Genomic DNA, 25,467 nt, shown 5'->3' with positions numbered 1-25,467 from the left:
GGAAAAAAATAATGATAGAGTGGATTTTAAAAGTGAGGGAAGTACAGGGGCGCCTGGGTGACTCAGTCGGTTAAGCATCCGGCTTAGGCTCAGGTCATAATCTCACAGTTCGTCGGTTCGAGCCCCACGTTGGGCTCTGTGCTGACAGCTAGCTCAGAGCCTGGAGCCTGCTTCGGATTCTGTGTGTCCCTCTCTCTCTGACCCTCCCCTGCTCATGCTATCTCTCTCTGTCTCTCAAAAAGAAAAACATTTAAAAAAAAAGTGAGGTAAGTACAATCCACATAGTACTTTGTACCTCATAGAGAATTTACTGCAACGGTTTTTCTTCTTTACTAGAGTGATGTTTTGTTGGCCTTGTTAGATGTTAAGATCCATAGAGTAGTGCTGGTGGCTCAGGCCCCACTCCTACCTTGGAGACCATGACCCTGTGGGGGAAAGGTGGGAGTATACATGTCCGGGGGCAGTATCTATCCTGTCAGCCAGATGGAACATGGGGAGGGCAGAGCTGCTTGTCCAGACACTATCTGCACATGCCAAGGAGCCCCTAAACTGGCCCCTATGTCCTCCTTGGGAAAAGTTTGGAGGGTTTCAGTGAAGCTCAGACGCTGCCTTATGCTACCAAATATCCTTCTGGGCCTACAGTTTGCCAAAGCCACTGAGTAGGCAGCTCTATCCCAAGGCCAGGGATTAGGACCATGCAATTGACTGTGAGTACCTGCTGCCAGCTAGTGACCTTGAATGAACATACCCCCGGGCAGGCAGCATGGTGCTGTTGTGGTAGAATGGGCCATTTTTATTCAAGGGTAAATTATCCAGGCATCAGCACCCCCACCAAGACAGAAATTCCACAGAACTGGGGCATGTTAGGTCAGCAGTGGACCCAAAGTTAGCCAGATCCACCTCCGTACCTGCACTGTAGTCTATCCAGAACATCAGGCCCAAGAGGCCCAGCTACTAACCCAGCTCATCTTCCCCTATATACCCTGTGTGGATGGACACACCAATGAGAGCACCCTGCTGGGAGTGGGTGGTTCCAGAGTTCCTCAGTACATCACCCCACAGACAGCAGCATGCAGAAGGGGCCACTCCTAGTTCCTGGGACTTTCCGACCCCTACCGTTCATACTTGCAGTCATCCTGGGCTCTACCAGATAGAAAATCAGGACACCACTGTCTCTTCATGTTGCTGTGTGCTGGTTGACTACCTCATCCACTCCTCAATCCTTTCCTTGAGGTCCAAATAAGTGCGTTATCAAGCCAGAATTTGGGGAGGTTTTTTTTTCTTTCTAATCAGGAAAAGGATTTGCCCCCACCTTGGAGGTACCACTGAACAACAGACCTAGTGCCTAGAGTCCATGTTTCTAATAAATATTTACCCTTGGAGTGTGAAGTATGGGCTTTTACAAATACACAGGAACAAACGTGTGTGTGTATGTGGGGGAGGATCTTGTGTGGGTTACTTAGCCCCTAAGCATCTTTCATGTGGGCCCCGGTGTTCTTTGTGAAGGAGGAAAAGTTGTATAGGAAAAAGGAGAAAAGGGGTGGCTGGGTGGCTCAGTTGGTTAAGCATCCGACTTCAGGTCATGACTCACAGTTTGTGGGTTTGGGCCCCATTTCAGGCTGGCTCTGTGCTGACCACTCAGAGCCTGGAGCCTGTTTCAGATTCTGTGTCTCCCTCTCTCTACCCCTCCCCATTCATACTCTGTATGTCTCTCTCTCTCAAAAATAAATAAACATAAAAATTTTTTTTAAAAAGCAGAAAAGAGGTCAATTTTCCATAAATTAATCTGTAAACTCATTAACATCCCAATCAAATCTGCACAGGAATTGTTCATAGAACCTTACAAACTGATATGAACATCCAGAATGAAGAGGATATTTGTAAGAAGAGCTAAAACAATTGGGGGGGGAAGGACAATGCGGAATAATTTATTATACAAGGTATCAAATCTATAATAATTAATAAGTTGTGATATTGGCACAGAAATAAACGAATGAAAGAGAATAGAAAGCCCTCAAACCAACACATATAAAGATATTAAATAAATAATATAAGTGGCCTTTATAAGCCAATGGTGAAAAGATGGACTATTCAATACATAGTACTGGAATGACTGGCTTTTCACTTGGAAAAAACTAAATTCATCCCTACTATATTCTAAACACACACACACACACAATTCCAGATAGCTCAAACAACTAACATAAGAAATAAAACATAGGGGTGCCTGGGTGGCTCAGTTGGTTAAGTGTCTGACTTTTGATTTCAGTTCAGGTCATGGTCTCACAGTTGGTGAAATTGAGCTTCACACTGAGCTCTGCGCTGACGTGACAGTGCGGAGCCTGCTTGTGGTTCTCTCTCTCTGCCCCTCCCCCACTCAAGCTGGCTCTCAAAATAAAGAAATAAAGATTTAAAAAAATAAAATAAAACATACCTGTAACTGCAGTGGAAAATATATAGACGTAAATGTTTGTAACTTTGATGTAGAGAAATCCTTTTAAAACAACACACAAGGCATAAAGGAATGGCTGATAAATCTGCATCTACATCAAAAACACTTCTTAGATGAAAGAGACCATCAATAAAGGTAATAGACAAATGATAATCTGGGAGAAATACATAACTTACAACATACATATTAGGTAAAAAATTAATGTGTGTGTGTGTGTATGTGTGTGTGTGTGTGTGTGTGTGTGTGTGTGAAGGCAAACAACCCAAAGGAAATATGGCAAAGTATATGGTCAGCCATTTCAAAAGGAGAGTTGCAGTTAGCCAATAGACATTTGAAGAAATGCTCAACCTCTAGTAATCAAGGAAATGAAATGAAATGAAAACAACCATCCGATACCATCTTTCACTTGTCATACTGGGTAATTAATTAAAAGTTTGGTTTTATCAAGTGTTGGCATGGAGGTGAGCAAAACTCCTACTCTCATACACTATTGGGTGGCATACAGCATTACTGGCAGGAATTTGGAAGCACCTAGTAGTATGTAAAATACACATCCCCTATAACCAGCATATGTAAGATGATTTACTTATTAATTTACTCTCTATATAATATAGAATATATATTTAATATCTTAAATTATTAAAATTAATTTATTCAATAATTTATTTAATATGTAATTATCTAATGTTTATTGAATAGATGTTTATTGAAATATCAGCCATCAAAATTTAGAAACAATCCAAGTTCATAAAATAGGTAAGTACTTAAACTGATAAAAGTCATACTCTGCAAAATTAGGTAACATTTTAAAAGATTAAGTTAGGACTTCTGCCTCTGGGAAGACAGAGTAGATATACATTTCCTTATTCCTCCTACTAAGTAAAACTACAAACTGCAAACTAAGTACAACCAAAAGCCCTCAACAATATAAATAAAACAATACAAAAGACTCTGAAAGCTGGAGAGAGGAAGGTACACAAGCAAGAGGCCTCACCCAGAACTTGAGGAATGACACGGTGGTATGTTCCCTGGATCTCTGTTTTTCTTCATATATCCCAGAGTTGAAGCTCAAAAAGCTTGCAATTTGGAAACATCAACGGGTGCAGACAAAAACAAAACCAAAAAGTCTATGCCTCTAACCAAAGGACCAGAAAAGGAGATAGACTGGCAACGTAGAAAATTCTAGACAATAACTTCTTTGCTTCAGCCAAATACCCCAAGAAGAAAAACATGTGGCCACATCCTGAGCCCCACCTGAAAAGGAAAGGTTGAAAACATAGACTTCTACCCTTGCTAAGCTATAGTTAGGTATCCCAAACCTCCCTACTAGGGAGATGGCAGAGCACGCTGAGTGGGGAGCTGGGATAGACCCACTAAATGGAAAATCAGCAAGGATATAGAAGAACTCAGCGATGCCCTCACCCAACAGGATCTAATTTGACATTTATAGAATACTCCATCCAACAACAGAATAATAACCATTCATTCTTTTCAAATGCCCATAGAACACAGACTATGTTAGAGCACATCCTGTGCCATAAAACAAATCTTGACAAATTTAAAAAACAATGAAAAGAAAATGGAATGTATTCTTTAACCATGATGGAATCCAAGCAGAAATCAATAATAACAGAGATGACAGGAAAATATCTAAACACTTGTAAACTAAACAGCACAGTTCTAAATAACCTGTGGGTCAGAGATGAATTCTCAAGAGAGATTTTAAAAATACATTGAACTGAATGAAAATGAAAATACAACATAGCAAAATGTGTGGGATGCAACTAAATCAGTGTTCATTAAAGGGAAATAGCAGCAAGTACTTACACTAGAGAAGAGAAAAAGTCTCAAATCAATAATCTAATTTCCTACATTAAGAACTAGGGGGTGGGGAGCAAAAATAGAGCCAAAGCAAACAGAATATAGGAAATTAAAATAAGAGGAGAAATCAATAAAATTGACAACAGGAAAACAACTAGAGAAAATCGGTTAAGCAAAGAGCTGCTTCTGTAAAAAGATTAGTGAAATAGACAAACTCAAGTAAGACTGACAAAGAAAAAAAGAGAAAACACAAATTACTAATATCAGGAACAAAATGAATATTACTTCAGACCCCTCAGAAATCAAAAGGATAGTAAGGAAATACTAATAACAGCTTTGCACACTTGGAGAATTTTGATGAAATTAACCAAGTCTTTGTAAAACACAAACTCCCAAAATTCACTCAATAGGAAATAGATGATTTGACTAACCCTATAGCCATTAAGAAAATTGAATTCATAATTAACCCCCCAAAGGAAAGAAAATTTCAGTTTCACTGGAGAATTCTACCAAATGTTAATACCAATTCTACACAATATCTTCTAGAAAATAGGAGAGAAAACGCTTCCCAACTTACTTTATGAAACCATTATTATCTTGATGCCAAAACCAGATGACAGTCACACAGAAAAAAGAAAACTACAGGCCAACATCCCTTACGTATATAGAAGCAAAACTTCACAACACAACATTAGCAAATAGAATTCAGTAATACGTAAGAAGAGTTATATACCATTATCAAGTGGGGTACATTCCAAGGATGCAAGACAGTTTTAGTACCTCAAAATAAATAAACATAATCCACCATATTAACAGACTAAAGAACAATCACATAATTATATCAATGTAGAAAAAGCACTTAACAAAATCCAGCACCCATTATGATAAAAAAAAAAAGCCTTTCAGAAATAGGAAAATAAAGAAATTTCCTCAACTTGAAAAAGAGCATCTATAAAAAAAAAAACTTATAACTAACACTAAACTTAATGGTGAAAGACTGAATGCTTTCCTCCTTAGATTAGGAACAAGGCAAGGATGTGTTAAAAGGAAAACAACAGGCCCAAAATGGCAGCACTTGGGCCAGGTCACCAAATCAGGGCTTAATCCATAACCTAGCTATACTTTCAACCTCCCTAGAAATGTAGTCTTAACCGATGAGTCAGAAATTTTCTGATCAATACCAATGAAGTAATCTGTCACATGGGCTCTCCATTGCCCAAAGGAAAATGAAATAATCCACCTAATAAGACCTCCTGCCCTTCTCCTCCTAAGGTACAGTGAACTTGCCTTAAACAATCTTTTCCTTTCTTTTCTTAAAATTTTTTTGACATTTATTTATTTTTGAAAGACAGGGAAAGACAGATCATGAGCAAGGGAGGGGCAGAGAGAGAGGGACACACAGAATTGGAAGCAGGCTCCAGGCTCTGAGCTGTCAGCACAGAGTCCGATGTGAGGCTTGAACCCATGAACTGTGAGATCTTGACCTGAGCCAAAGTCAGACGTTCAACCGACTGAGCCACCCAGGCGCCCCTCCTTTCTTTTGATAATAACTTCTTGTCCCACCCCCCTTCCTATAAAAACCTACCATTTTGTACAACTCCTCAGAGCTCCCCTCTATTTCCTAGATGGGATGCTGCCCAATTCATGAATCACCTAATAAAGCCAATTAGGTCTTCAAATTTACTCAGTTGAATTTCTGTTCTTTAACAGATATCTGCCTTCACTACTATAATTCAACATAATGCTGGAAGTTCTAGCCAGTGTAATCAGGCAAGAAAAGGAAATGAAAGGCATACAAATTATAAAAGAAGAAATAAAACTGTCCCTATTTGAAAGTGCCTGGGTGGCTCGGTTAGCTAAGTGTCCAACTCTTGATTTCAGCTCAGGTTATGACCTCACAGTTTCTGAGATCGAGGCTTGCATCGCTGACACCGTAGAGTCTGTTTGAGATTCTCTCTATGTCTCTCTCTGTCTGTCTCTCTCTCTCAAAATAAATAAATAAACATTTAAAAAACTGTCCCTATTTGGAGATGACATGAGGGTATTTGTAGAAATCCCCAAGGTGCAAGGTGCTAAATTCCTAGGACTAGTAAGTGAGTTCAGCAAGGTTGCAGGATACAAGATAAGTGTATACAAGTAAATTGTATGGCTGTATACGAGCAATGAACAAATGGATGCCAAACTTAAAAGTACAATATCATTTACAATTTCTCAAAATGAAATGCTTAAGTGTAAATATAACAAGGCATGCAATAGGACTTATATGCTACAAAAACTACAAAATGCTCATGAAAAAAATCAAAGAAAAGCTAAATAAGTTGAGACATATAGTTTGTGCTTGGATTAGAAGACCCAAGAGTAAAGATGTTAGACCACCCCAAATTTATATATAGGTTTCATGAAATTTCTATCAAAATATCAGGAGGATATTTTAGACACAGACAAGCTTATTCTAAAATTTGTATGAAAATCAAAGGAACTAGAATAGCCAGGCAATTTTGAAAAAGGAGAAAATTGGAAGAATCCCTCTACCCAATTTTAAAACTTATTATGTGGCTACAATAATAAAGACCGCATGGTCCTGGTGGAGGGATAGATACATAGATCAATGGAGCAGAGTAGAGAACCTAGAAATCACACCTACACAAATATGCCCAACTGATTTTCAGTGAAGGTGCCAAAGCAATTCATTGGAAGAAATATCTTTTCCAAATAGTGCTGGGGCAGTTGCACGTAGGCAAAACAGTAAACTGTGACCTGTGTTGTGGGTTGAATGGTAGCCTTCAAAAAGATATTGCCGCGTCCTTATCCCCAGAACCTGTGACCATTACCTTCCTTGGAAAAAACGGACCTTTGCAGATGTCATTAAGTCAAGGATCTTGATATGAGAAGATTATTTTGAATTATCCAAGTGGGCCTTAAATCCAATGACAAATATCCTTATGAAACACCCACACAGAGAAGAGGATGTGGAGAGATAAAAGCAGAGATTGAAGTGACGTGGCCACAAGATAAGGAAGCCAAGGGTCATTGGCAGCCAGCAGAAGCTGTAAGAGGCAAGAAAGGATTTTCTCCTCGAGCTTCACAATGGGAGCATGGCCCTGCAGACACCTTGCTTTTAGACTTCTAGCTTCTACCACCATGAGATAGTAAATTTCTCTTGTTTCAAGCTACCAGGTTTATGGGAATTTGCCATGGCAGGAAACTAATGCAACCTGTTTCATACCTTAAAAAAATCAACTTAAAATGCACACAAGCTAACCTTATTGCGGTAATCATTTTCCAATATATATGTATATCAAATCATCACACTGTGTACCTTAAATGTACACGATATTGTATGTCAAATATATCCCAACAGAGCTGGGAAATGCCTCACAATCTTAAATGTTAATGAAAGACCAAAATTTTTAGAAAAAGAAAAATGTTTAGAAAAAGAAAAAATCTAGAGCTACATCTCATACTTAATGATCAAAACATGACATGAACAGTCAATTCACTGAAAAGGATATGATAGAAAAGCACATGAAAAGATGTTCACTTGCCATTAGGGACATGCAAATTAAAACCACAATAAGATATTGCCACACACCTATCAGAATGGCTAAATAAAAAAATAGTGACCACTCCAAATTCTGGTGAAGATTCCAAGAAAGTGGATCCCTCATACATTGCCAAGAGGAATGTAAAACAATATAGCTGTTTTGCAAAACAGGTTGGCAGGTTCCTTTAAAAGCTATACTTGCAACTACTAGGTGACCCCACACTTGCATTCTTGGGCATTTACCCCGAAGAAAGAAAAATTTCCCACATAAGAGTCCGTTTTATGATTGTTCATGGCAGCTTTATTTATAATAGCCAAAACATTAGAAACAATCCAGATGTCTTTCAATGAGTGAATGCATAAACTATATGTGGTATGTCCAACCCATGGAAAGCTACTCAGTAATAGAAAGGAACAGAATATTGATACACACAACAATATGGACGAATCTCTAGATAATTCAGCTGACTAAAAAAAAAACAAACCATCCCTAATATACTATATGATGCTATTTACATGACATTATTGAGCTGACCTAATTTTAGGAATGGAGAACAGATTAGTTGTTGCCAGAGGTTAAGCAGGAGGTAGGGCTGGGAGGAAAGTGAGTGTAGCTATGAAAAGGGAACTTGAAAGGTCCTTGTGATGATGGAAATCTTCTACATCTTGACTGTATCAATGTCACTGTCCTGCTTGCAATAGTGTACTATAGTTTTGCAAGAGGGGCACCTCGGTGGCTCAGTTGGTTAGGCGTCCAACTCTTGATTACAGCTCAGGTCATGATCTCACTTCGTGAGATAGAGCCCTGAGTCAAGCTCTGCACTGACAATGTAGAGCCTGCTTGGGATTATCTCTCTCCCTCTTTCTCTGCCCCTTCCCCATTCATATTCTCTCTCTCTCTCTCTCTCTCTCTCTCTCTCTCTCTCTCTCTCTCTCTCTCTTTCTCTCTCTCTCTCTCTCTCTCTCACGATAAATAAATAAACATTATAGTTTTACAAGAGGTCACCATTGAGGAAAACTGGGTGAAGGGTATGTAGAATTTCTCCATATTCTTTTTTTTTAAAGTTTGTTTATTTATTTATTTCAGGAGAGAGAGAGAGAGAGAGAGAGAGAGAGAGAGAGAGAGAGAGAGAGAATCCCAAGAAGGCTCCACACCATCAACACAGAGCCTAATGTGGAGCTTGGACTCATGACCCTGAGATCATGACCTGAGCTGAAATCAAGAAGGGATGCTTAACTGACTGAGTCACCAAAGTACCCCCTTTGATTATTTCTTAAACTGCATGTGAATCTACAGTTATCTCACTATTTGGTTAAAAAAAGAGTTATGGGGCAGCTGGGTGGTTCAGTCGGTTGAACGTCTGACTTTGGCTCAGGTCATGATCTCACAGTTTGTGAGTTTGAGCCCCGCGTCAGGCTCTGTGCTGACAGCTAGCTCAGAGCCTGGAGCCTGCTATGGATTCTGTGTCTCCTTCTCTCTCTCTCTGTCCCTCCCCCACTCGTGTTCTGTCTCTCTCTTCTCTCAAAAATGAGTAAATATAACAGTTAGAATGGCTAAATTGAACAAATCAAGAGACTATAGATGCTGGCGAGGGTGTGGAGAGACGGGCACCCTCCTACACTGTCAGTGGGAGTGTAAACTTGTACAGCCGCTCTGGAAAACAGTGTGGAGGTTCCTCAAAAAACTATCCATAGAACTCCCCTATGACCCAGCAATAGCCCTGCTAGGGATTTACCCAGGGGATACAGCAGTGCTGATGCATAGGGGCACATGTACCCCAATGTTCATAGCTGCACTGTCAACAATAGCCAAATCATGGAAGGAGCCTTAATGTCCATCAGCTGATGAATGGATCAAGAAGATATAGTATATATATATACGTATATATACATACACACACACACACACACACAATGGATTATTACATGGCAATGAGAAAGAATGAAATCTGGCCATTTGTAGCAAAGTGGATGGACCTCGAGGGTGTCATGCTAAGTGAAATAAGTCAGGCAGAGAAGGACAGATACCATATGTTTGCACTCACAGGTCTAACAGGAAAACAGGAGAAACCTAATGGAGGACCTGGGGGAGGGGAAGGGGGAAAGAGACTTGGGGAGAGAGATGGACGCAAAACCTGAGAGACTATTGAATACTGAAAACAAAGCAAAGATTGAAGGGAGAGGGGGAGGGGGAAAGGAGGTGGTGATGGAGGAGGGCACTTGTGGGGAAGAGCACTGGGTGTTATATGGAAACCAATTTGACAATAAACTATTAATAAAAATAAATTAAAAATAAAAATAAAATATAAGCTAAAAAATTTTTTAAATGAGTTAGATCCATGTGTCCTAACATGGCAAGTTTTCTGATGTGTATTGTTAAGTGAAAAAAAGTAAGTTACAAATCAATACATATGGTTTAATAGCATTTATTTTGAATATCCGCATACAACCAAACTATGAATACATAGAAAAAGATTTGGAAGAGGGCACTCTACGCTGATGACAGTGGTTACCTCTGGAGAACAGAGTTGGTTTTAACTATATCTGAGTTGTTTTATTTTTTTCACTATGAGAATATATTCATATGCAACTTGTATGGGGAAAACATTATCCTGGACAGTTACAGTGTTCTAGGAGTCCAAACCTGTTTTGCTTGTCCTGAACTGACCTATCCCTGCTTCACCACCACTGTGGCCAGAGTACCCAGCTCATGATCTCCTGCCTTTGAGCCTCAAGAAGTGGCGCTAAAGCCTACCTAATTTGGAAATAGCCCCACACATATTACCTTTGAAGTATGCAAGTACCACCTGGAAGGGCCGGTTTGCCCGTGACTACGAATCTACGCACTGCTGATCAACGCCAACAGTAGTTTCCATGAAGCAAGTCAACAAACTGACATGCAAGTTTCAATCCTGGGGGCAGCAAAGACTTCCCTACCCTCTGACCCCAAAACATGGTAGCAGTTGAGCCTCTTCGGAAGAAACAGAGAGCAGCAGGCATGAGTACCAGTTGGATATCTACACCCAGCTTGCCTGACAGAGAACAGACTCACAGCAGGGTGGCCCCTGAGAGCACATTCATTTGTTCACCAGATATTTATTGAGCACCAACTGTATGCCAGATAGTATTCTAGACACTGAAAACTGCAGTAAATAAAACAAAGTCCCAGCCCTCATGGAGCTCTCATTCTAGTGGGGGAGCAGATGATAAGCAAGATAAATAAACTATATGTTAGGTGGTATTAAGTGCCATGAAAGAAAACATAGCACGTAAAGAGGTTATAAGGTGTTGAAAGACAGGGGTTGGAATTTTAGAAATGGTGGCCAGAGAAGACCTCACTGAGATGGTAACATTTCGGTGGAGATCTGAAGGAAGTGAGAGAACCATCTGCAAAAATATTCAGTGGTTCCAGATATCTTCCATTTTCCCCACTAGATCTTCTCCACCCTTCTCCACCCAGCTTTGTGCCCTGGTAGACTGACCTGTATGGACTGCATCAACAGGTTCCCTTACCCTCTGGCTTCGGGTTAGGTTTGACCAATGGGAGGCACCTGCAAGGAGATCAGAAAGAAAAAGAAAGTGAGTTTTTTTCACCAGCTCTCTCTTTGCAGGTTCACCACGGCTTGGCCACACCCCTCCACCAAAGACCACAGCCCTGAAAGGTGGCCCTCTCCATACAGCAACCTTTCTCTAGTTCCCATAACCACTCTTTCCCAGGATCCTGACTGATACTCTGGGGGGAAAAGCATTCTAGGCAGAAGGAAAAACAAGTATAAAGCACAAACATGCCCGGAAAGCTTAAAGAATGATCAGAAGACAAGCATGGCTGGAACGGAGGAGGTGACAGATGAATTTGTAGGAGATAATGTCAAGGACATAAGGGGGCTCCAGATTATGAGGTTCTTGCAGGCTACCATAAAGGCTTTAGCTTTTAAAAAATTTTGTTTATGTTTATTTATTTTTGAAAGAGAGAGAGAGAGAGAAAAAAATAAAATGGGGGAGGGGAGGGAGAGAGAGAAGGAGACACTGAATCCAAAGCAGGTTCCAAGTGGTCAGCACAGAGCCCAATGAGGGACTCGAACATATGAACCATGAGATCATGATGTGAGCTGAAGTCGAACATTTAACTGACTGAGCCACCCAAGCACCCAAGGCTTTAGCTTTTAATATGAGTGAGATGGGGAGCAGTTGGAAGATGCTGAAAAAAAGATTGACATATTCAAACCATACTGTGTTTTCTTAATGTTTGTTTATTTTTGAGAAAAAGAGAGTACACACAAGCAGAAGAGGGGCAGAGAGAGACAGGGAGAGAGAGAGAATCCCAAGTAGGCTCTGCATGATCAGCACAGAGCCCGATGCAAAGCTCAAACTCACAAAACGTGAGATCACGACCTGAACTGAAATCAAGAGTGAGCCACTTAACCAACTGAGCCACCCAGGTGCCCCTATTCAAACTATGTTTTAACAGTATCACTTTACGAGACTGGTGATGGGCAAGAGAGGGCGATGGCTTGTATTAGGATGGTAGCAATGGTAGCAATGGAGGTGGTGAGAAGTGGTTGGATTCCAAATAGATCTTGAAGGTTGTACAGAAGCATCCTGTTCAGTAAAATACTAGAGCAAAAGCCCAAACCCAAGACCAGAGACTTGTTACCCTACTTATCATTGTATGTCATTGAAAATTCTGTTATTCAACAAGATTTCAGAAGGCCTTGCATGCAGCATGATGATTTCCTACCACTTGTGTGAGACACACAACTCTAGGCCAAAGGCCAAACCGAAATGTTTCCTGGGCTATACTCCAGAATAACTACAGAAAACTATCATCCTGGATTTTCCAATCAGTCTACCCCCACCCCTGCCTAAAGCCACAAGTCTATAAGGGTCATACTGGGTGCCATTTTGCCCCCTGATTGGCTCCAGTCACTCTACCTCCATCGGCCCCTCCATGAGCTGGCCTAGCCAAGTCACATCGGAATTCTGGGAAACACTGTCCGTATCAGAACTGTCCATACCTCCTGTCTCTGCTCACCATCACTCACAGGCTGGCAGCAGACAGATTGCATCCATCACCAACTGAGCAGACAGGGATCTGTTCCAGATGCAGTCAGAACACAGTGTGGCCAACATCTCAAAGGTAACCATGACTTTGATAAGGAATTTTGCATTTGCTTGGAAAAGCAGGCAATCCTCAACCACAGGCAGATCATTGGGAGGGAAGAGAGACTAGAAAACTTGGCCCCATAGGCTGAAAGCCACCAGCCTGAAATATCTCCTGGGAACAAAAGCACCCTGACATCTTTGCGTGCACACTGTTGATTCTCGGGATAAGACCTGTAGCTTCATATTTGTGAACCCCCAGCAAAGGCACTCAGCTGGAAACTAGAGAAAAGCACATGATTCTGAAAGCTCACTCCAGAGCCAGGAAAAACTGATGGTATTTTGTTTATGTTCAAAGAAATCAATCCAAAGAGATCAGCCCCACAGCCAAAGTCAGCAAGGCTGGGGAACAAGCTGCTGCCAACTGGGGAGGGGACAACCTGCACTGAAACTCTGGATCCAAGATTTTCAGGCTGTGCTCCCTTGGATCAAATTTTTAACTCTCCCAAAACCTCAATTTTCTAATCTGTAAAATGGGGACAATACCCACCTCAGAGTTGAGTTAGGAATAAAAAGTAGCTCATGTGTATAAAGTGTGTCTGGCCTTGCATATGGGATACTAGCCACTCATAACATGTTTGTTCTTTTCTTGTGCCCAGCTTTGTTTGGCAAGTTCTAGGCCAGTGGTGTGGGGCAAATCTGTGGCCCCCCAGTGGCCCCTGGTGCCCTTAAGAAGAGCTCTGTGAGGAATTCTCCAGCTCTTTCGTGCCAATGCTGTTTTCTGCTCTTTACTAAATGGGCATCCAAGGCAGCTGACATTTGATCCCAGCAGGACATGTTTCCATGCACAGCTTGGCACCGAAGGGCACCAATGCCTATTAATTAACTGTGCATTCAGCTGATCTGCCTGAGCAGTTGCTTTCATTTCCAGAATCTCAAATCTTTCTTATTCCATTCCAGGTTATTTGAATCCCTTATCTTTGCTCCCCTCTCTCCTCTTTCATTCTCTCAGCCCCTCCTGTCTTCTCCATACTGCTCCCTCTGCCTGTCCTTTGCCTTGGCTCCCCATCTTTTTCCTTCTCTTCCATAGCTTTTTCATGAACCCTCATCCAAAGACAGTGCTTATGGGGAGAGAGCAGCTAAAAATGGCTTAAGTGGAGTCATGGTTAGGCCTGTGTGAGACCATTCCACTTCCATTTTGCCCTGTGGTACCAGCCCATCCCGAAGCCCACTTTCCCACTCATTCACACTGAGCTTGGTAAGGGGATTACAAAGCCAAACCAGACATGGCTGCTGCCCTCACAGAGCTCCCAGTCTAGTGGGAAAGACAGACAGCCCCATAGTGTATATGAATAGCCGTAGAGGGGATGCAGAGTTGAGAAAACATCTGCTTGCCTCTGAAGGGTCCAGGAACGTTTCACAAAAGACGGGAGCCTCGAACTGGTCTTGAAGCCTGAGTGTATTTTTCCAAATGGAGAGAGGGTCAAAAGAAATCCCAGGGGAGGAGGTGGCCCAGAGGTGAGAAAGGCAGTGTGTGTTTGGGGCTCTGTACGGCCAGATGGTAAGGCCTAGAAGGTAAGCAACCATGAACCCAGGAAGGAGAATCTGGAGCTGGCTTGCCAAGGGGGTGCCAGGTTGATGGGAAGCTGGACCTGCAGGTGGTTAAGATGCAAGGCTGACAAGATAGGACCTTATGAATGTTGGGAAGGCACATGATAAATGCTGTGTTTTAAGAAGATAATTCTGGAAGGCAGAAACTAGAAGTATGGAGGCCAGTTAGGAGGTTGCTGCAATGGTCCTGGCACAAACTGAGACCCTGAACTAAGGTGCTGACCGTGGGAATGGAAATGAAGGGACAGAGAAGGGATATCACTGGGGCCTGCTTCTTTAGCTCTAACCTTTGTCCTGGATTCATTCTTCACCTTTCCCCCATTCCCCATTTTCTTCTCTTTTGACAATTTTTTTTGAGAGAGAGAGAATGAGAGACCAAAGGCAAGAGAAGGACAGAAAGAGTGGGTGAGAGAGAATCCTAAGCAGGCTCCTCACCCAATGCAGAGCACAATGACACGGGGCTCAATCCCATGACTGTGAGATTATGACCTGAGCCAAGATCAAGAGTCAGATGCTCAACTGACTGAGCCACCCAGGTGCCCTTCCTTTGGCAATCCTCATGGATCCTGGGCCTCAGCTCTAACTCCTACCTCAAGGTGGATTTATTCCAAATCCATATCTTGAGATCTGACCTTTCATCTGGCCCTGGAACCAGATTCTGGCTGTTGTCTAGACAGTTCCAAGTAATCAACTCATCAGCATGTTCAAAACTGTCATCATGGTGCCTGCACCTTACCCCTAACCCAGCTTGGGAGAACTATTCACCTCATTACATTCGGGGTCCTAGCTTACCAACTGAAGGATCATTTTACTTCTCTGTAGGGCAAATATAATTTTCCAGTTTAAGCCACCAATTTATATGTGGACTTAGAGGACTCAAGCACATTGACACCTTGGGGAAGGCCTTACTTCACTCACTCACTGTCAAGTTCTCCAGTGGTGGTTCTCAGCCAGGGGTGGATACTTCTGGCCCCTGGAAGTATTTGGCAATGCGTTGAGACATTTATGGTAGTCACAGTGACTCCAGGGTACTAGTGACATTTAGGGCCAGGAATCAGGATGTTAAATATCCTATAGTGCACAGGAGCATCCCACACTGCAAAGAATGGTCTCACTCCAAGTGTTAAGACTAATCTAATCGAGAAACACTGTGACCATGAGGTCAATGAGAGCAAGGACGCTTGTTCTTTACTGTGTTCCCAGCATGTAGCAGAGTGTGCACCAGATGAGGGTGTGCAATACGTGTTTGTTAAGTTAATAAATTAACTCACCCCTTCGTATAACCGACACCTACTAAGCACTTGTTGGTGCTGGGGATAGAAAGATGAATGAGACTTGGGCCATGCCTTTGCACCTTGGCTAGCCTTAGCTGGGTAGGGTACAGATGATCTTGAGATGAGAGGCCAAAAGCCAAGAATGCCTCACCTTCCATAACTATCACAGGGCCCCTTCCTAGTAAGGGCAACACATTACCAGTTAAATGCTGAATTGAAAATTCATTCATTCATTTAACCAACACTTGATTAGCACGTTAAATGTTTTGAAGCTATTTCAAGACATCTTGTTGGAACTGGGCTGGAAGGAGAGGAAGGTTGGAGCCAGGGGGCTGGAAGTAGTGTTAGGGCCTTAGAGATTCCTGCCGAGCTCAGGGCAAGGGCAGAGAGGCCCAATTAGACAGTCTCTTGGCCCTGGGGGGGTGGGTCTGGTGTGAATGGAAATATGTGCCACATGGCCTGAATTGCAAAGGCCAGCCTAAGGCTCCCACAGCCTCAAGCACTTCCAGATGGATTTATTTATAACTCCCAAACCAGAGGCAGCTCTCAGCGTCTTTTCCTCACTCTCCTCCCCACTCCTGGAGCAAGCCTTGGTCACCCCTTTCCACTCCGGAAACCAGCAGAAGTGGAATGTGCCCTACTGCTCCAGCATAGCTGCAGCCTGGGCTCCTGGTCACCAACTGTCCCGTAGGTGGCAACAGCAGCTCACTGTGGGTGTGCCAACAGAGTGGCCATACACACCCCTGCCCACTTGGTCATCTGGGTTCTCTGAAGCCAATCGCTAAATGGGTAGTATGAGCTGGGCATATTCACTCTGGTAAGTTTCTGTTCCAGACCTGCCTCTGCTTCATAAAAGCTACAGCCACACCCATGTCTTCTGATCCTTTGTCTCCAGGAGATTCTGAGCTCCCTCCCCTCTACCTTCTTCCACAGGATACTGCTTTTCACCATATAGGCTGCCAGAGGCTTTGGATTCTTTTTCAAAATGGGAAACTGAAAATCAGAGAGGTTAAGTAACTTGCCCAAGGTCACACAGCATGTTAAATGGCAGAGCCAGAAGCCTAAAGCCCTGAGCTCTGTCCCTGACACTAGTGCCTCAGAAACCTCGAGTTTCCCAGTGTATGAAATGGGGCTAGTGTTTTGCAGGTGGTTTGGTTAGAAGCGTCAGCTCTGGAACTGCTCCACATGGAGTGTGTGATAGTTCTGTTATTTACCGCCTGAAGGACCTTTGATGAGTTTCTCCTCCTCTCCTCTCTATAACTCAGTTTATCTTTCCTTTGAGGATTAAAGAGATAATGGAATTAAATGGTTAGGATAGTATCTGGCCCACGGTAAACCCACAACAAATAATAACCAATTTAATAGTTTATTACTCAATTGTATCTTTACAGAGCTCACGGTTTCCATCTCTTAAAATATGGGCCAGGCCACATACAAACCTTGCCTCCTGACTCCTCAGATGCAGAGAGAAGTAAACTTGGGCTTGGAGTGACTTGCCTAAGTCACTCTACAACCCAGCTCTAGTGATTCCAAGGTTACAGATTCCATGCTCCCTATAGAGTCTGCAAGATAAAAGCCCCCTATATATGTGTCCTTAGCTAATTCTCTGCCCGGCCTCCCTTTCCCTCCCCTGCCCTATCTTGCCTCCTTGAGGACTGGCCCAAGAGCTTCTGCCTTCCCAGAGGTTCAGCCCACCAGCTGAAGGTGAGCATTTTGGTGGATCCAAGCAAGGCCTGTGAGGACTTCAGGCCTGGAGGAGCCTGGTGGCACTGTGGCTGAGGCCTTCCCACTTCCCTCTTCTAGCCATGGCTGGAACTGGTGGTGGCTGTAGAGGACAGGGTGGCAAAGAAGGCAGACAAATTCTCCAGAGTCAAGCTTCTAGATGCCCCATATCTGTTTTCTGTATAACCTCTTTGCTCTCCAAGTTACTCAGAACCAAGGTCTGACAAACCCACCTCAGCATCCAGATGTAGACAAAATTCTCCTGCGGCTGTTCAGCAACACATGACACCACATTTCTGCCCCAGTGGGAGTTTTCGGTATTCTCACATTCCTGTTTGTTGCTGTGCAATTAAACATGCATAATTTTTCTATGTTCTCCCACACTGCACCACACATCAGTACCTCCAGTGATGCATGAGGGAATAGTACAACCTCTGAGCACATATAGGCAAAGGAATCAGTAGACACTTCTCTCAATTGAAGGTGACTCACCAAATGGGCTCCAAATCCCATCAACAATTAGGCTCAATCTATCTATATTCCACTCATTTTGTCGGTGGGTTTCACAAGATGCTCCAAATTCCTGAGTCCAAGAACAAATGCAGAGTTATTTAATAAATGCTCAAAAGGGCGCCTGGGTGGCTCAGTCGGTTCAACATCCAACTTCGGCTCAGGACATAATCTTGCAGCTTGTGAGTTCAAACTCCGTATCAGGCTCTGTGCTAACAGCTCAGAACCTGGAGCGTATTTCAGATACTGTGTCTCCCTCTCTCTCTGCCTCTCTCCCACTTGCACTCTGTCTCTGTCTGTGTCTCTGTCTCTCTGTCTGTCTGTCTGTCTGTCTGTCTGTCTCTCTCTCTCTCTCTCTCTGTCTCTCTCAAAAACAAACATTTTTAAAAAATTTAATGAATGCCCAGAATGGAAAGGGTATTTAACAAACAATGTGAGACAGGAAACCATCAAAACCCTCGAGGAGAAAGTAGGAAACAGCCTCCTTGACCTCAACCACAGCAATTTCCTATTTGACACATCCCCAAAGGCAAGGAAAATGAAAGCAAAAATGAACTATTGGGACCTCATCAAGATAAAAAGCTTCTGCACTGCAAAGGAAACAATCAAGAAAACTAATAGGCAACCGACAGAATGGGAAAAGATAGTTGCAAATGACACATCAGATAAAGGGCTAGTATCCAAAATCTACAAGGAACTCACCAAACTCCACACCCGAAAAACGAGTAATCCAGTGAAGAAATGGGCAGAAGACATGAATAGACACTTCTCCAGAAAGGATATCCAGATGGCCTACAGGCACATGAAATGAAGCTCAGCGTCACTCATCATCAGGGAAACACAAATCAAAACCACACTGAGATACCACCTCACACCAGTCAGTGGCTAAAATGAACAAATCAAGAGACTATAGATGCTGGCGAGGATGTGGAGAGATGGGCACCCTCCTACACTGTTGGTGGGAATGTAAACTGATACAGCCACTCTGGAAAACAGTGTGGAGATTCCTCAAAAAACTATCAGTACAACTCCCCTATGACCCAGCAATAGCACTGCTAGGGATTTATCCAAGGGATACAGAAGTGCTGATGCATAGGGGCACATGTACCCCAATGTTCATAACAGCACTTTCAGCAATAGCCAAATCATGGAAAGAGCCTAAATGTCCATCACCTGATGAATGGATCAAGAAGATGTGGTATATATATATACAACGGAGTACTACCTGACAATGAGAAAGAAGGAAATCTGGCCATTTGTAGTAAAGTGGATGGACATTGAGGGTGTCATGCTAAGCGAAATAAGTCAGGCAGAGAAGGACAGATACCATATGTTTGCACTCATAGGTCTAACAGGAGAAACCTCATGAAGGACCATGGGGAGGGGAAAGGGGAAAGAGAGTTGGAGAGAGGGAGGCAGGCAAATCATGAGAGACTATTGAATACTGAAAACAAACCGAGGGTTGAAGGGGGAGGGGGAAGGGAGATGGTGGTAATGGAGGAGGGCACTTGTGGGGAAGAGCACTGGGTGTTATATGGAAACCAATTTGACAATAAACTATTAAAAAATAAAACAAACAAACAAAGCAACTCTCTACTCAAACAAGGTAACTCCAGAGTTTGTGGACAAACTCTGTGGTGGCAGCTCCTCTCTGCTTCCAGCACTGACACTTAGGAAAGCTTCCTCATTGAACAGCAGTATTATTGGCCTTTACCCCCTGAAGCTACCAGATCTACAGCTCCAGCCCTACTGTACAGGCTCTCTGAGTCTTGATCTCCTTCTCTTTTTTTCGGAGGCATCTCACAGTCAGATACATAGTACTTCTTCAACAAATGTACTTTATAGGAACAGCGAATTTTTACTAATTCTAGAATCATTTAGAAGATGACCACTCTTTCAGGAAATTCTTTATTCTCTCAATATTTAGTAAGCATCTACTATGTACAGAGCAGCATGAGAGAAACAAAGTAAATTCAAAACCTCATAATAAAGATTAGAGCAGAAATAAATTATACAGAAACATAAAAACAGTAGAACAGATTGATGAAACCAAGAGCTGCTTCTTTGAAAATATCAACAAAATTGATAAGCATCTAATAAGATGTATAAAACAGAGAGAACCCAAATAAACAAAAACACTAATTAAAGAGGAGAAATAACAACCAACACCACAAAATACAAACAATTGCAATAGAATATTAGGAAAACCCATATGCCAACATGTTGGAAAACTTAGAAGAAATGGATACATTGCTAGAAAGATATAACCTACCAAAACTAAAGCAGGGAGATGATAGAAAATTTGAACAGATTACCAGCAATGAAATTGAATCAGTAATCAAAAAACTCCAAACAAAGAAAAGTCCAGGACCAGATGGTTTCATAGGTGAATTTTTCCAAACACTTAAAGAGGAGTAAATACCCATACTTCTCAAACTATTCCAAAAAAGACAGAGGAAGGAAACTCCATAAGTCGTTCTATGTGGCCAGTATTACCTTGATACCAAAACCAGATAGACACCACAAAAAAAAAAAAAAACTCACCTACAGGCCAATATCTCTCATGAACACGACTGGAAAAAATCCTCAACAAAATACCAGCAAACTGAATTGAACAATACATTTAAAAAATCATTCATCATGATCAAGTGGGATTTATTCCTGGAATGCAAGGGCAGGTCAATATTCACAAAACAATCAATATGATACATCACATCAAAAAGAGGAAGGATAAAAAAAAACCCCTATATGATCATTTCAATAGACTCAGAAAAGGCATCTGACAAAGTACAACATCCATTCATGATTTAAAAAAATCCTCTACAAAGTAGCTTTAGAAGGAACATACCTCAGCACAATAAAGGCTATATATGGAAAACCCACAGCCAGCCTCATACTGAATGGTGAAAAACTGAGATCTCTTCCCCTAAGGTGAGGAACAAGGCAATGATGTCCTCTCTCACCATTTTTATTCAATACTGTACTGGAAGTCCTAGCCACAGCAATTAGACAATATAAATAAATAAAAGACATCCAAATTGGTAAGGGAAAAGTAAAACTCTCACTATGTTCAGATGACATGATACTATATATAAAAAACCATAAAGACTCCACCAAAAAACTACTAGAACAGATAAATGAATTTAGTAATAGTCACAGGATACATGCAAAAGAATGAAACTGGAACACTTTCTTTCATCATATAAAAAATAAACTCAAAATGGATTAAATAACTAAATGTGAGACCTAAAACCATAAAAATCCTTGAAAAGAGCACAGGCAGTAGTTTCTCTGACATTGGCCATAGAAACATTTTTCTAGACAGGTCTCCTGAGGCAAGGGAAGTAAAAGCAAAAATAAACTATTGAGATTAAATGAAAAGAGAAAGTTCCGCACAGCAAGGGAAATAATCAACAAAACTAAAAGGCAACCTACAGAATACGAGAAGATACTTACAAATGACATATCTGATAAAGGGTTCAAATCCAAAATATATAAACAACGGACACAACTCAATACCCCCCCCAAAACAAGTAATCCAATAAAAATGGGTAGAAGACATGAATAGACATTTCTCCAAAGAAGACATACTGATGGCTAACAGACACATGAGAAGATGCTCAACATCACTCATCATCAGAGAAATGCAAATCAAAACTACAAGGAGATAACAGCTAATACTTGTCAGAATGGCTAAAGTCAACAACACAGGAAACAATGAGTGTTGGCAAGGATGTGGAGAAAAAGGAACTTGTGCACTGTTGGTGGGGTATTTAAACCAGTGCAGCCACTGTGGAAACTAGTGTGGAGGTTCCTCAAAAAGTTAAAAATAGAACTACCCTATAATCTAGTAAGGACACTGTGGGTATTTATCCAAAAAATACAAAAATAAAATTAATCCAAAGGGATACAGGCACCCATAAGTTTATTGCAGCACTATTTACAATTGCCAAACTATGGAAGGAGCCCAAGTGTCCACTGATAAATGAATGGATACAGAAGAAGTGGTATATATACAATGGAATATTATTCAGCTATAAAAAGAATGAAATCTTGCCATTTGCAACAATACAGATAGAGCTAGAATGTATTATGCTAAGTGAAATCAGTCAGAGAAAGACAAATACCATATGACCATAAGTGGAATTTAAGCAACAAAACAAAGTAGCAAAGGAAAAGAAAAAGAGGTGAACCAAGAAACAGACTCTTAACTATAGAGAAGAAACCGATGGTTACCAGAGGGGAGGTGGGTGGGGAAATGTGGGAAATAGACGATGAGGATTAAAAAGAATACTTATCATGATGAAAAATAAAATAAAATGATTTAAAAAATGCAAAATAAATTTTCTTTCCGCCAACAGACTGTGATATAGCTGGACATTTGCATAGCATGGAATTTTTTAAATTTTTTAATGTTTTCTTTTTTGAGAGAGAAAGAGAGACAGAGTGTGAACAGGGGATGGTCAGAGAGAGAGGGAGACAAAGAATCCCAAGCAGCCTCCAGGCTCTGAGCTGTCAGCACAGAGCCCAACACGGGGCTTGAACTCACAAACTGTGAGACCATGACCTGAGCCGAAGTCAGCCGCTTAACCAACTCAGCCACCCAGGCACCCCAGAATATTTCAGAATGCCATTGTGAATGGGATCAGTTTCTTGATTTCTCTTTCTGTTGCTTCATTATTGGTGTATAAAAATACAACCGATTTCTGTATGTTGATTTTGTACCCTGAGACTTTGCTGAATTCATGGATCAGTTCTAGAAGGCTTCTGGTGGAGTCGGTCGGGTTTTCCATGTAGAGTATCATGTCATCTGCGAAAAGGGAAAGTTTGACTTCATCTTTGCCAATTCTGATGCCTTTGATTTTCTTTTGTTGTCTGATTGCTGATGCTAGGCCTTCCAACACTATGTTAAACAACAGTGGTGAGAGTGGACACCCCTGCCGTGTTCCTGATCTCAGGGGGAAAGCTCTCAGTTTTTCCCCATTGAAGATGATATTAGTTGTGGGCTTTTCATAAACTGTTTTTATAATGCTTAACTAAGTTCCTTTTATCCCGACTTTCTCGAGGGTTTTTATTAAGAAGAGATGTTGTATTTTGTCAAATGCTTTTTCTGCATCTATCGACAGGATCATATGACTTTTATCTTTTCTTTTGTTAACATGATGTATCACATTGAGGGATTTGCAAATATTGAACCAGCCCTGTAACCCAGGAATGAATCCCACTTGATCATGATGGGTAATTCTTTTTATATGCTGTTGAATTCGATTTGCTAGTATCTTGTTGAGTATTTTTGCATCTGTATTCACTAAGGATATTGGCCTGTAGTTCTCTTTTTTTGTTGGGCCTCTGTCCGATATGGGAATCAAAGTGATGCTGGCTTCGTAGAATGAGTTCGGAAGTTTTCCTTCTATTTCTATTTTTTGGAGTAGCTCGAAGAGAATGACTATTAACTCTGCTTTAAATGTCTGGTAGAATTCCCCAAGGAAGCCATCTGGCCCCAGGCTCTTATTTGTTGGGAGATTTTTGATAACTGATTCGATTTCTTCACTGGTTATGTGTCTATTCAGATTTTCTTTCTCTTCCCGTTTGAACTTTGGTAGTGCATGTGTGTTTAGGAATTTGTCCATTTCTTCTAGGTTGTCCAGTTTGTTGGCATATAATTTTTCAGAGTATTCCCTGATGATTTCTTGTATTTCTGAGGGATTGGCTGTAATAGATCTATTTTCATTCATGATTTTTGTCTATTTGGGTGCCTTTAGGAGCCAGGTGAGTACTATAAATGAGTGAAGAAGCCCAGAGAAAGAAACACACTAATAAGGAGTGGTAGAAACTGTGGTGAGCTGGAGGGCACATCGCTCCATCTTAAGGGGAAGCCAAGAGGCCCCTTGGGTGGCTCAGTTGGTTAAGCAGTTAAGCATCTCTCAGTTTTGGCTCAGGTCATTATCTCACAGGCTTTGTGAGTTTGAGCCCTGCATCAGCCTCTGCACTGACAGTGTGGAGACTGCTTGGGATTCTCTCTCCTTGTTCCTCCTCTGCTCATGCTATCTCTGTCTCTCTCAAAATAAAAAAATAAACTTAAAAATTAAAAAAGTAAAATAAAAGGGAAGCCACAACCCCAATCCAGCTAATTACCATCCAGTGGGAATGCAGAGCCAGTATTACCAGATTTTTCTGTTCTTCAAAGAAGCCAGAAATCCACATTGTATGGAAATATTGCCGATTGACACATGTTAGCAAATAATTCTGAAAAGTCACCAACTATGTGCAGATCAAACAAAACATACCTGTGAGTATTATTTGGCCCACCAGCCACCAATTGGAGACCTCTCCATAATGGTAGACGATAAAGTGTCAAAATAAATGTTACTTACAATAAGTCCTGTAGGTGCTCAGAGGAAGACAAGAGTCCCTTAGGATGGCATAACCTGGAGTGTTTTCCTCAAGGTGGCAGGATTAAGACAGGGCCCCAAGTGTGGGTGGGAATCTGATAGGCAGAAGGGAGGGGCACAAAGCTTTTGACAAGGATGGGGTTGTGGTCACAACTCAGAGGTAATGAGGAAGTGCTTCTGGATGTTTTGAAGGCTTCCTGGAGGAAGGGGCAACTCCTAACCATTGGCTAGTGTCAGTGGAGGTTTCTCACCTGGGAGCTCAGGGTAGAGAAAACAAGGGAAGGTGGGTGACTACTACTTAAAGAGTCTGATTCTGAAAAGCCAGTCAGAAAGCAATATTAAACACAGATACTTCATCAGGAGGCATGGGGAAAGAACATTTAATTAAGTCCAGGGACTTTTCTAGAATACAGCAATGTAAAGACCTGGGAGAAGAGCACATAAATAAGGTATGATCCTGGGTGGTGGCTAGAAACAGGTCCAGAAAGTGAGACCTCAGTAAGAGCACAGGTAAAATATATGTCCAGGATTAAAAGCCCCAGGGATTAGAAAACATTCTTCCACAGTACTCTCCCGCAGGCTGGGAGAGTAAATAAAGGAAAGAAAGTATCTTACCCCCCAAAGTTGAGAGCACAGAACATGCGGCAAGCAAGTGTCAGGGAGAATAATGTTATTCTCACATGGGATTATGCAACCACTAAAATAAGAGGCAAGGTAGGTAACGGTTAAGGGAAAGCCCACAAGTGTGGTGGGCAGAATTATGGTTCCCCAATGTCATCCATCCCCTTAGTCCCCAGAACCTGTGAATATATTAGGTTAAATAGCAAAGTGGGGAGGGGGGAAGGTTTGTAGATGGAATTAAGGTTGCTAATCAGCTGAGCTTGAGATGGGAAGAGTGTCCTGCATCTTCCCGGGGGTGCTCAATGTTGTCACAATCAATGTGTAAGGGTCCTTGCAAAGTGAAAAGGGAAGCCAAGAGAGGCAGAGTTAGTTAAGGAGATGGGATGCCCCAAGGAGGGTCAGAGGTATGGGAAAGACTTG

Source organism: Suricata suricatta, chromosome X (genome assembly GCF_006229205.1).
Source record: "Suricata suricatta isolate VVHF042 chromosome X, meerkat_22Aug2017_6uvM2_HiC, whole genome shotgun sequence".
Classification (NCBI taxonomy): domain Eukaryota; kingdom Metazoa; phylum Chordata; class Mammalia; order Carnivora; family Herpestidae; genus Suricata; species Suricata suricatta.
This window is presented reverse-complemented; position numbering follows the sequence as displayed.